We start from the raw sequence: 10311 nt of genomic DNA, 5'->3' as shown, positions 1-10311 counted from the left end.
CACCCAGGAGGCAGGAGCCAAGAGCCAGGAGTGAGGAGTCAACCAGGAGGCAGAGCCCAGAGCCAAGAGTGTGGAGGCATCCAGGCAAGAGGCAAGAGCCAGGAGGCAGGAGCCAGGAGGCAAGGAGGCAGGAGGCAGGAGGCAGGAGGCAGGAGCCAGGAGGCAGGAGTCAGGAGGCAGGAGCCAGGAGTCCGGAGTCAGGAGGCAGGAGGCAGGAGTCAGGAGGCAGGAGTCAGGAGGCAGGAGTCAGGAGGCAGGAGTCAGGAGTCAGGAGGCAGGAGGCAGGAGTCAGGAGCCAGGAGGCAGGAGTCAGGAGGCAAGAGTCAAGAGCCAGGAGTCAAGAGTCGGGGACTCGTTCCTGGAGGTTATGACTCTTCGCCAAATAGGAGCTCCTCTCCTTCAGAACATAGGAGGTCTTGGAAGGACTCTCCCTCAAAACGTGAACTTTCTCCTTGTCTGATCGAGGGTTAGACGAGTTGTCTGACGACGAACCTCCTGCTAATGAGGGACTTTCTAGTTACAAAGTCTTGGCCTCATTACTACTTACAAGAGTTTGGAGATTCTCTTAGTCCTGCGGGCTCCTCCTTCTCCTCGTTCGCTCTTTTCGAGCTCAGCTACGGCTAAATCGTCGGCCTTCTTGAAAATGAAGCCTGCGATATCAATGAAGAAGGCACTCCATTCTTTAGATTCTTGGATGGACAAGAAGAAGGATTTAGGAAAGACGGTATTCTGCATGCCTCCTTCCAGATTGCACGGGAAGAGAGGTATTTGGTATGGGACAGGAGAGACTATGGGTCTTTCTGTTTTAACCCAGCCTCTGCAGATGCCGACTTTTCCAGTTTAGTGGAGGCCTCTAGACGTCACTCCTTAGGATCGGTCAGAGCGACGTGGAGCACTTCAGAGTTGAACCACTTTCTAAAGGGACTTTTTGTCACTTTAGAGGTGTTCAATTTTCTGGATTGGTCACTCGGAGTTTCTGGCCAACAAATCTAAGGATCCGGAGTTTCTGAAGAACCCAGAAATTCTCCATAGCGTCCTGTCCAGCATGGACAAGGCAGTACAGGACGGTGGTTCGGGTGAAGTGGCTTCACTTTTTTGGTGCTGGTCTCCTGAAAAAAGAGATCAGTGTATGGTTCCCTTTTATCGAAAGGGGTTTCTCCGAGCCAGAGGACTGCCTTACTGTTCGCCCTCTATCAGATCATCTGTTTCCTTCTCAGTTAGTCAAGGATATATCTCGCTCACTAACTGAGAAGGCGACACAAGACCTACTTACGCAAACGTCCAAGAAAGGACGACGGTAGTGGCGACGGTTAAGAAGGAATCTCGTCCTACTCAGCAGCCCTTTCGTGGAGGTGCAGCGGCTCGTCCCCCTGCCAGAAAGAAGAGCTCTGAAAAGAGAGGAAGGTCTTCATTTAGGCCCTTCAAGAAATCGAAGTGACTTGTTGCTCCTCCAAGCACCAGTGGGCGCCAGACTCCTGAACTTTGCAGGAGTATGGGCACAAAGGGGAGCCGACCTTTGGTCAGTGTCGGTCCTGAAGAAGGGATATGTAATCCCCTTCGACGACAGCCCCCCCACGCCCCTCCCTAACATCTACGCCTCGAGAACTGTCAGCGAGGTACAGAGACCCGTTAATGCGAAAGGACTCTCCTTCAAATGGTGGAGCAAATGTGGGAAAAAGAGGCCATCGAACTTGTGCAGGATCCTCACTCCCCCCCCGGGATTTTACAATCGCCTTTTTCTAGTACCAAAGGCATCGGGGCTGGGGGTGGAGGCCAGTTCTGGACGTAAGCGCTCTGAATCGCTTCGTACAGAAAAGAAGTTTCGTATGGAACGTCCGCCTCTGTAATGTCGGCGCTTCGCCCAGGAGATTGGATGGTCTCTCTGGACTGCAAGACGCCTATTTCCACGTTCCCATTCACCATTTGTCAAAGAAATATCTTCGCTTTGTGATAGGAGACAAGATCTTTCAGTTCAGGGCTCTGTGCTTCGGACTGTCTACAGCCCCACAAGTATTCACCAACCTGATGGCGAATGTAGCAAGATGGCTTCACCTAGAGGGGATAAAACATTCCCTCTAACTTGGACGACTGGCTGATCAGGGCCAAGTCGAAGAGTCAGTGCTTGGAGGACTTAGAAGTAACAAGGAACATGATAGATTCGCTAGGGTTGCTCGTCAACCTCGAGAAGTCACAACTGATCCCCAGCCAGAACTTGGTCTATCTGGGGATTCAGATGGATTCTCGGGGTTTTCGGGTATATCCTTCGCGAGAAAGAATCGCTCGAGGTTTGTCGAGAATCTCGAGCTTCTTAGAAAGAAAGAACAGCTCAGCGAGGGATTACCTGAGCCTTCTAGGGGGGACCCTGTCCTCATTGGAAAAGTTCTTCGTGCTAGGGAGACTTCACCTCCGCCCTCTTCAGTTTTTCCTCAAAGAGGTGTGGAGTTGGAAGACGGGTCAACTCTCGGACGTCTTCCAACTTCCACAAGAAGTAAAAGATCATATGAAGTGGTGGATCCCTCAGCTTCAAAAGAACGAAGGCGTATCGCTTGTCCTGCAGAACCCAGACCAAGTGTTGTTTACCGACGCTTCGGAGTCGGGATGGGGAGCGACGCTGGGAGCAAGGGAGGTGTCAGGCACCTGGACAAAGGAACAGGTGTCCTGGCACATCAATTGCAAGGAACTTGGGGCCATACACCTAGCCTTAAAGTTCTTCGAACAGATAGTCAGAGACGGGGTGATACAGATAAACTCAGTCAACACCACGGCTCTGGCTTACATACGCAAGCAAGGAGGCACGCACTCTTTCTCCCTCTATCAGTCGACAAGATACCTGTTAACCTGGACGGAAGAAAGAGGCATAACTCTCCTCACAAGGTTTGTTCAAGGGATCAAGAATGTGAGAGCGGACAGACTGAGCAGGAGAAACCAGGTCCTTCCCACAGAATGGACTCTTCACGAAGAAGTGTGTCGAAGTCTTTGGTCCCTGTGGGGGAGACCTCACATAGACCTGTTTGCGACGTTCCTCTCCAAAAGAATAGAGACCTTTTGCTCTCTAGTAGAAGATCCGAGAGCCTTCGCAATAGACGCGTTTCTCATGGATTGGTCGGGTGTGGACGCTTACGCCTTTCCCCCGTTCAAATCCTGGGGGAAGTGCTCAGGAAGTTCGTAGCTTCGAAGAGCACGAAGTTGATACTCATAGCCCCATTTTGGCCAGCCCAGGAATGGTTCACGGAGGTACTGGAGTGGATAGTGGACTTCCCCAGATCGCTTCCAAACAGACACGATCTACTCAGACAACCCCACTTCGAGAGGTTTCATCAACCTTAACCCCCAGGTCTAGCTCTGACTGCCTTTCGACTATTCGAAAGACTTGTCAGAGCGAGAGGCTTTTCTCGCAAGGCTGCGGGCTCTATCGCTAGAGCCCGCAGAGCTTCGACGAGAAGAGTATACCAGTCGAAGTGGGAAGTCTTTAGGAGGTGGTGTAAGGGTCAGAAGCTGTCCTCCTCCAGTACCTCTATAGTGAATATTGCCGATTTCCTCCTCTTTCTGAGAGAGGAATCACACCTATCTGTCTCGACAATAAAAGGATACCGAAGCATGCTGTCTTCAGTATTCAGGAATCGAGGCCTGGACATTGCTAACGACAAAGATCTACACGATCTAATTAGATCTTTTGAGACTTCGAAAGCAGCCACTCCTAGAACACCTAGTTGGAATCTAGACGTGGTCCTGAAATTCCTCTCATCGGATAAATTCGAACCTTTACATCTGGCGTCCTTCCGCGACGTCACTAGGAAATGCTTGTTCCTGGTGGCTCTCGCTACAGCCAAGAGGACGAGCGAATTACACGCTCTGGATTCCACGGTGGGTTCAAAGGAGATGCTGCCATCTGTTTCTTTCCAGACAATGTTTCTGGCAAAGAACGAAAACCCATCAAAACCTTGGCCCAGAAGTTTTGAGGTAAAAGGCCTATCTAACCTGGTAGGCAGAGAGATAGAGAGATCTCTCTGTCCAGTGAGAGCTCTTAAATACTATTTAGAGAGGAAGAGGCAGATGGGAGCTTGTCAACAAGGTCTTTGGTGTGCAGTGAAGAACCCCAAACGACTCATGTCCAAGAACGCCTTGGCTTTCTTTGTGAGAAGCGTTATTACGGACGCTCACAAGAACTGCTCGGAGGAATCCTTCGGTCTTCTAAAGGTCAAGACGCATGAAGTGAGAAGAGTAGCAACGTCTTTGGCGTTCCAAAAGAATATGTCTCTGAAGAATATCATCGAGACTACATATTGGAGGTGCAATTCAGTGTTTGCATCTCATTATCTGAAGGACGTGAGAGTGACCTATGAGAAGTGCTTCTCGCTAGGTCCTTTGTATCAGCAGATACAGTACTGGGTCTTGGAGCAAAGACTGATCCTTAATTTTGTGTTTTTATCGTACATAAACCCTCTTGTCAGATATGTGCTTGGTTTTCTAGTAGCAAGCTCACTACTGTCGCACGGGAGCAGAGTGTCATTGCTGGTAGGGGATCAAGGGTATGTATGACTAGTAGGGGAGTACAAAATTTTTTTTGTATATTTTGTAATGAAAGTGTAATTATGTTTCGAGTTTTTTGGTTGGTTTGTGAGGAGTTCGGGGATAACTCCTTACAATCTTAGAACTAACATGGATGTTAGGATCAGGTGATCGGGATCGGTTTTGTGCTCCTTGAACAAGGTGTATTGTCATGGTTTAGTGGAATAGCACCCAATGACAAAGGCCTTTAGGCTCTGCCGAGTAAGTGGATAAGACCCCATTGGCAGGACCCACAAGAACCCTTAGCCATAGATCATTATCTCGCTGAGGCTCTTGAGGCTAAGCAGACTCCAAGGCAGTAGCCGCGAAGTCTTCAGCCTAATAAGGTAGGAACCAAGGTTTATAAATACCTACAACATATGTTGTTTACCTGTCTATTTCAGTAGTTAGCTGTCTCTTACCCACCACCAATGGGTGCTAATCAGCTAAGTATATATCTGGCAGGGAAGTTGAATGTATAAAAATGATATTGTCATGTTACAATAAAGTTTTATACATACTTACCTGACAGATATATACGATTAATAGCCCACCCAGCCTCCCCGCAGGAGACAGGTGGAAGAGAAGAATTCTGATTAGAAAACGGGGATGGTTCCTAGTCCTGCCACCAGGGCAGGGCGGTAGATCACCTGACCTACCTGTAGCGTGTGCCGCGAAATTTGAAATTCTGTCGGAGACGACGGAGTCTATAGCTAAGTATATATCTGTCAGGTAAGTATGTATAAAAACTTTATTGTAACATGACAATATCATTTTTGTCAACATAATTTAATATATGAAAGCCCCATACGAACTAAAATAAGCATGTGTGCTCTTCGTAAAATATGTTTTCAAGGCAGTTTTGAAATCCAATATGGCGGCAGTCGCGTGACTGGCCGTTCTAACCACAGACAATCCACCATCTTTCCCAGCCTTCCCAGCACTCATTTGAACAATGTTAGCATATATATGTAACGTTTATTGATCTTACTCAAGATTGCAGTTGTAATCAGCACAATAAAACAACATTTTGTTGCCTATATTAGTGAAAGTATGAAACATTTTATTCCCGGGGTCATGGTTTGAACTTAATTCATTTTTACCTTGTAATCGGTGGTTTTATCCTTATTCCCATCACATCTGAAACTCCACAGTGCTTATTTGATTGTTATTATACACATTTTGGTCTTAATTCACTGAAAATTGCACTTGAACTACGTTGCTGTTCCTGTTTCCAAAGCGTTCACTCCACAAACACAGTTACGTGCAGCACACGAGTACGCAGTGTATGAGGTGCAAAGCTATATTCCCTTAGTTGTTTACTTTACTCATTATTTAGTTTAACTTTACTTTGTTACTTCAAAATGTTTATTTAATTCATGTCTATTATCCCTTTTTTGCAACCAAATTAACCACGAAAAATTACAAATATTTTAACAGATGACGCAACGAAAAAATGACTCATCGTTGCCAATCTAGTGGAGCTTCACACATACACCGATGCATGTACAAACTGTTTCCATGAATTCTAGTTGTCATAGTAATGCAGTAATGATAAAATTGCTGTAATATGTATATATACTACAAATAGATACGCAAAGTCTCACTTATTTCCCCGGTTTTGTGTAAGTCTTATACCCAGTTTGGAGAGTAAACGCATACCAATTGACAACACTGATAAACAATTGAAGAGCGCAAAGAATGCTGTAGTTCCCTTGGATAAGTAGTGGTTGGAAGTCGTGTTTACGATTGTTGTGATGAAAGTGCCCCAGCGTCTATGGGTACAAGTGGTGTGCGGATTTAGCACAGGAAATGGGAAGTTTGTTGACACAAGCGACATTTTTAATTGTAAGTTAAAATTTCGAAAGCATCATGGGGGTAGTGTGCACTGCGTGGCCACACTTTTTATTACCCTCTGTTTATATCTTAAAATAAGGCCTTAATTTCTAACTTTGGAGAAAATACTTACTTCAAAAGGAGAGTAGAGGTCTTGAGCTCCTGCTATCACCACCAACAACTCATGACTGATGACCATCTCCGGTGTCAGGACGTGTTAAAGTACTTTTTCGGAGGGTGGCCAAAAATGCGGTAGTCAGTGAGTTGGCCAGTCCAGTCGGTTGTTTACCCTATTGAATTTTGGGAGCATGAAGGTGTAAAGCACATCTTCATATCTGAAGGCCGCAGTCGTCTTTAGTTTTGAACTTTGGGGTATGAGGTCTACTGAGACAAGCACAGTGGAGATGGAAGTGCAGGGCAGAAGAAGACGAGGAAGACAAAGTAAGAAATGGAGAGACTGTGTGAGGGAAGATGGAAGCAACTCGTCCATAATGGCGACCGCGCATGGAAACGGGACTGAACTATTAAGATTATCTACCTTTTGTAACAATGGAGTTTAGAAATAAATTTGATAATAAACACAAAATATTATTTATTACTCAGTAACACTGTCTTTATATAAATTGTGAATAAATGATAGGGAAATTACATAACTTAATCTCATCTTTATAATTTATGAGATTTAAAGTGTCAGGACATTCAGTTCCAAAATTAATTCAAATATATAATGTTATATGGGAACACTTTGGAAGGACAGCTTAATGCTGAACCTCATTCAATGTATACACTCAATTATTCGCTCACCGTAGTTGTATCAATTAGGTTAATTAGTTGATACTTTATATTTCCTGTCAGGTGGTGTTGGAATATATATTTCCTCTCAGGTGGTGCTGTTGGACTGTTTACCTTCTTGTCTGCATACCTGTTCTTCATGACCACCTTCAAAGATGTGGGGAGGCTTGGTGGTGGGTTCCTACCTCAACAGTAATTGAATATCCCAATAATCAATTCTATCATTAAAAGTTTCATCATTTGGAATTAATCTTACCTGCTGTTAAGGTTAGGCGACTACCCCACTGAATGAGGATGGTGGGTTATTGCCAACCCCACAGGAAGCCATGTCCCTACTGCAGCAAATGCCCCTACAGTGCTATCAAATCGTTGAGCAATAGTGATAATATGATCACCAATTTCTGTTTGTCACCAAGTCCAATGCCTCGTTCGTGCAAGAAAACCATTAGTTTCCACATTGCAGTAAAACTAAAACACGGTAATTACAAAACATCTATTGGTGAGAGCTGCTGTGGTGTTGCTGGAGTTAACCATAAATTTTGGTTTTATAGGAGATACAATAAACCAGAAACAAATCTCATAAACACCTCGGATATGACTTCACACACAACCAGTTCCTTCCCCCATCTCATTGCCTACAACTTGATATATGTAACAGGTTTTTAAAGGCTTATGCTGTGGTCACACATTCACGTATCATGACTGCGTATGCCCACGTATATGGATCGTGGGCATCATCGCAGTGAAATGACCTTGAACAGCTGGTAAACAGGACACGGGCTGACGGACGTAAAGCCAGCACCGTAAATTGCGCTGCAAATGTATTGTTCTATGTACGTCAACTTCACATCGGTACCACGCCCACTGTTGTAGGGCCATAGGGTACAAAAGGGCCGGCCTGTAAACAGAGGAGACTGTAAAGTGATGGAACATGTATGAGAGAATGTAAAAACATTGCACTTCTGAAAATCAAGGTTGTAAATTCACTTTGATAGAATTCTGCATTGTACTGTAAAATATTGTATATTTTCAACATATAAAAAGAATTAAGTCAGACATTATTATATACATAGCATTAATAGTCCCAACATCTTGGACTTCTGACAGACGATGTGGGGCTTGAGGAAGTGGAATATGTTCAATATCCACTTCTCCCGGTCTGTCAGTCATCTGCTTGCCCCTTGGCCACTCCTCTCGGCGGTGAGGTGTTCGAAGCGGCTCCTGAGGGACGTAAACCACGCCCGGAGCTCGTTGCCAGTCATTGGTGGCCTAAGTGACTTGCCCTTGTCATCAAAGGCCTTCCACACCTTGGCTTTGTCCTTGTAGGGAGCCATCCCTTGTTGTATATGAATTGGGCCTTGTGCTCGAGCCACTCACCCACCTGTGGGAAATTTGTTTCGCTCAGTGGGAAGATCGAAGGAATATACTCTATAAAATTACAAGGGGTAATTCCTTCCACTGAGTGTTCTCTAGTTGTAATTTAGTAAATGGTATAAAACGGGCTGTTAAGCACACAATTCTTCCGTGCGCCTAACATGTTTTCAGACTTGTGCCAGAAAATCCAAAGGATTAATAATTGCTTGGTAAGCTTAAGTAGGTTAGTTAAAAGTAATTCTGGTAAATGCAATTAATCTAAATAGGACTATGAATAAATCAAACCAAGGCCATAAAATTCCCAGGGTAGTTCAGTTTGGTCCCAGAATTTTATTAAGTTCCGACCCGGTTAAAGTAAAATTAAAGTAAACTAATCCCGAATAGTAATGCTAAGTAAACAGACAGACCTAATTTCGACTAAATTTATTACTACGCCCATATAATTATATAAGCCTTTGTAAAATTATTCAATCTGAGTCTATGCCTAATCAATTCTCACAAACTCCAATATTACAATAGCCTAACTATGTAAAAGGGCTTAAAATTTAGTCAAGGTAAAGAAAACAGTGTATTACGTCTTGAATAAGTAAGTTAAGTTAAATACGTAAGTTAAACGTTTAAAAGACGAAACCGCTTCCTAACGAAAAGTCCGTTGGCTCAAATCAGCCGTCCAATAATGGCGGGCTAGTCTTTGTGGAAAATTAGTATTTTGACCTACCTTCAAGTTAACCCAGTTTGGACACACACCTCTTAATTCACGTGTAAACTAAAAACAAATCCTATATATTTAATCAGCAAACCCAGCAACCTCTAATCGCATTCGTGGAAATAAATTGGTACGTTGATAAGAAATGTTATTCCACTTACCGAATTTTCCGTCGACCGATCAGTGACGAAGGCTGTTAAAAGTTTTGGTTGCAGATAAGGATATTCGGATAGGATGAGGCTTTAGGATAGGTACAAACAGGAAAGGAGATCATAAAAACCAATTTTTTATTTATGGTTATGAATTTCTAAAACCCTACACAACGTAAATTAAACTTAAAGGGCGAAGTCGCCGAACTAGTTGTCGCCTTCTTCGCTCGCCGTCTGTTTGAACAAGGCCCAAAAACCCGCGCCCGACCTAAGCCTACCCCTTGAAAAGGCCTATGTCAGATCAATGGTTCTTATCACTCCCCAAATCAATTAAATAATTTCTTAAATAATTTGAAGGGACAGTTAAATCTATTTATTAAATCTATCTATCAAATATTTTAAATGCTAAGTAAAGTTAATCAAGTTATTCAAAATATAATATTAATTTTTCTGCAGAGCTTATACTAAAGAAAATGGGGTATAGTTACTTTGTAGCTCTTAGCAGTGACTTCGTTAAAGGTTAGAAAATGTATATGTACAAATAAATTTACAACATCCTCCCGGGGGAGATAACACAAAACACACAGTTTTGTGTTAGGTTAAACAGCTTCATCATTAATCAACTGCTGTAAGAATCGCCTCGAGTTGGTGGCGACGGCTCTTCTCTTCGGTCTCTCTTCTGCTTGATAGCCTTCAGAATTTTGACTGTCTCCTAAATTTTCCTCCGCAGCCTCTACAGTATACATATCCTCTGGCTTAGAGACCTCCAGCGGGTAAAGTTTGTCAACTGACCTAGTTGTCTCTCCATGCTGGTCTGTAGCTTCAACTCTGACCAGTCCATCAGAGCTGGGCATCAGCTGAATGTCTGGCTCCGTCTTGGATACAACAAGGCGAAGATCATTCCCA

The sequence above is a fragment of the Macrobrachium nipponense genome, chromosome 48, assembly GCF_015104395.2.
Source record: "Macrobrachium nipponense isolate FS-2020 chromosome 48, ASM1510439v2, whole genome shotgun sequence".
In the NCBI taxonomy this organism is placed as follows: Eukaryota; Metazoa; Arthropoda; class Malacostraca; order Decapoda; family Palaemonidae; genus Macrobrachium; species Macrobrachium nipponense.
Note: the sequence above shows the minus strand (reverse complement) of the source record.